The sequence below is a fragment of the Colobus angolensis genome, unplaced genomic scaffold, assembly GCF_000951035.1.
Source record: "Colobus angolensis palliatus isolate OR3802 unplaced genomic scaffold, Cang.pa_1.0 Scaffold39, whole genome shotgun sequence".
NCBI lineage: Eukaryota > Metazoa > Chordata > Mammalia > Primates > Cercopithecidae > Colobus > Colobus angolensis.
Genome location: NW_012117265.1, coordinates 3730103 through 3733196, shown reverse-complemented (window position 1 = coordinate 3733196; position 3094 = coordinate 3730103). Strand labels below are relative to the sequence as shown.

Here is a 3094-nt window from a genome sequence, read left to right as displayed (position 1 = left end):
CAGGCTGGAGTGCAGTGGCACCATCTCGGCTCACCACAACCTCTGCCTCCCAGGTTCAAGCGATTCTCCTGCCTCAGCCTCCCGAGTAGCTAAGATTACAGGCATATGCCACCATGCCCGGCTAATTTTGTATTTTTAGTAGAGACAGGGTTTCTCCATGTTATTCAGGCTGGTCTGGAACTCCCGACCTCAGGTGATCCGCCCACCTGGGCCTCCCAAAGTGCTGGGATTACAGGCCCAAGTCACTGCGCCCGGCCAAAACACATTTATCTACACAAGAGATGCAAAGAAACAGAAAATATGCAAAATATTAACAAATGGTCAGTCTTCAACAAGAATATATAATAGGTGTTCAATATTCTGGCCTTTCACATTTTCTTTGGTTTAGAATATTCAATCTACAGATAGCCTGGGCAGCAAACCAAGACCCTGTCTTTAAAACATAAATAAATAAATAATATACAAGGGGGAAGGCCAGGCGCGCTGGCTCATACCTGTAATTCCAGCACTTTGGGAGTCCGAGGCAGGTGGATCACGAGGTCAGGAGTTTGAGAACAGCCGGACCAACATGGTGAAACCCCGTCTCTACTAAAAATACAAAATTAGCCACGCGCGGTGGCACACGCCTGTAATCCCAGTTACTATACACACACACACGAGGGGAAAAACACCGAAACAAAACATGTCTCTCTCACAGTTAATACAACTGTAACTTCTGATACTGGCATAATGAAGGCTGCATCCTACTTCCTGGAAGCCCCTCCGTTTTGAAGCTCTTTGGGAGGTACGGACCTAGGAAGTTCAGCTGCTTTTGATCTCAAAACCAGCGGGGTATTGATATTTTGCTTTATAACTGTGGCAATATTTGCTTTTATTTCTATAAACCTACAACTCCTGCACACTTGAAAAAGCATTTAACTGCTGAGCAATTTCTTAAATTTCAATAAGCGGTGCCCGCCCCCGCCCCCGCCCCGACAGCCAGAGCATCTCCTCCCTCCAGGGCTCACCGTAACGCACGGCAATCGCCCGGTCGGTGACAAGAGGACGCTGGGTCCCTTTTCCAGAACAGCGGAGATGCTTTTCCCTCTGGAGAAAGGACAAAAAGATTGGCCGATTTTAAACAGAGGGGGCGCGGTGGTTGGAGAAAAAAACACGCCTCCACCGTGGACCCCGGGCCAGGACCAGACTGGTGCGGGCGCAGCGGGAAGAGGCGCCCCAAGGAGGCGGCGGGGAGAACCCCCGCCTCCTGGTCCTGGTTGGGAGGAGGCGCCGCTTCCCCGGAGCAGCCACGTTAGGCCGGCGCGTCTCAGACCTAGCCGAAGCCCGGGGTGGCGCTCTCCGACCCTCACTCCACCTCCCGCTAGGCCCTCCTGCCCGGCCCTGCCTAGGTTGAGCATGAGCGCCGGCTGAACTGAAAACCCAGCTAGAAAGCGGCTGGAGAGCGCTGAATTATTATGGCGGCGCACCGCTCGCACTTCCGCTTCCGGTTGCGCACCGCCTTAAGCGTAAGGGGGCGGAACCCCAACGGCTTTGGAATGAGGATGATGTGAAGCGCAGGGAAGAGCTCGGGCAGCCTCTTCGACAGGCGGACAGAAAAGTCCCGTTTTCTCGCATCCGGGGTGGACCAGGATCCAGATCAATCTGTCGATATTGGGAACGACGCTGAACCAGGAAACCCAGAGCCAAAGGCCGGGTTGGAGTCGGGGACCGGCGCAGGGAGCGGGGCTTGAGTGGAGGCGTCACCCAAGGCTTGGACTGCAGGCAGCGGGGTGCTCATCGAGTGCTTTTCTTTTCTTTTTTTTCTTTTTCTTTTTAGGTTTTTGAGATAAGGCACCGGTCTGTCGCCTAGGCTGGAGTACAGTGGCGCGGTCATAGATCATTGCAGCGCGGAACTCCTGCGCTGAAGCGATCCTTCCGCGTCAGCCTCCGGAGTAGCTTGGACCACATTTGCGCCCATCACGCCCAACTGATTTATCCTTTTCTAGACACTCAGGTCTCACCATGTTCCCCAGGCTGATCTCGAACTCCTGAGCATAAAGGATCCTCCCCTCCTCGGCCTCCCGAGTAGCTTGGACCACAGGTGTGTGCCACCACGCCCGGCTAAATTTATTTTTATTTTTTATTTTTGTAAAGACAGGGTCTCTCTGTGTTACTCAGGCTGGTCTGGAACTCCTGGGCTCGAGTGATCCTTCCACCTTGGCCTCCCAAAGTGCTGGGATTATAGGCGTGAGCCACCACCCTAGGGAAATTCTTTTCTGCAGGATTTTCTCCTTGTTTCTTCAACCCTCTGCAGGGATATAAACATATTTACAAAGATAAGCCCGCTGTAGTCCTAGCTACTGTGGGAGAATCGCTTGAGCCCAGGAGTTCGAGACCAGCGACACCCTGTTTAAAAGATTAAGCTTTTAATCTTTTAAAAGGGGGCGGTGGCTCACGCCTGTAATCCCAACACTTTGGGAGGGCGAGGCGGGCGGAACACCTTAGGTCAGGAGTTCGAGACCAGCCTGGCCAACATGCTGAAACCCCCATCTCTACTAAAAATATTTTTTAAATAGCTAGGCGTGATGGTGGGCGCCTGTAATCCCAGCTACTTGGGAGGCTGAGGCAGGAGAATTGCTTGAACCTAGGAGACGGAGGTTGCAGTGAGCCAATACGGTGCTACTGTACTCCAGCCTGGGCGACAGAGTGAGATTCCGTCTTAAAAAAAAGATTAACCTGTTAATCCATAAAATGATCTATGCCTCTGATACATTCAGTTCCTTCCTTAGGCCTTTAGTTTTGTTGCGATACAATTATCACAGCATACAACTAACCTGTTTAAAGTATATTCCTATTTTTTTGTATATTCATATATTTGTGCATCAATCATCACAATCAATTTTAGAACATTTTCATGACCACAAAAATAAACCCTAGCCATGATCACCCAATCCACTCATCCAGCCCCACCACCACCCCCAGAGTCCAAAGCAACAACTAATCTTTCTGTCTGTATAGATTGCTCCTGTAGATATTGCCTGTAGAATTAGAGTATAAAACATGTGGGGTTTGGCTTGTTTCATTTAATGTTTTCTTTTCTTTTTTTTTTTTTTTT

The 3094-nt window shown here is 50.4% G+C and overlaps 1 protein-coding gene across 1 annotated transcript in view; it reads right to left on the bottom strand.

Moving 5' to 3' along the window:
• ZNF846 (zinc finger protein 846) overlaps positions 1 to 1450 on the bottom strand; it is a 16565-nt gene extending 15115 nt beyond the window's left edge. Inside the window, 1 exon segment of the mRNA XM_011954892.1 lies at positions 1008 to 1450. The gene's annotated coding sequence lies outside the window, so the exon portion shown is untranslated.
• Positions 1451 to 3094: the final 1644 nt, after the last annotated feature.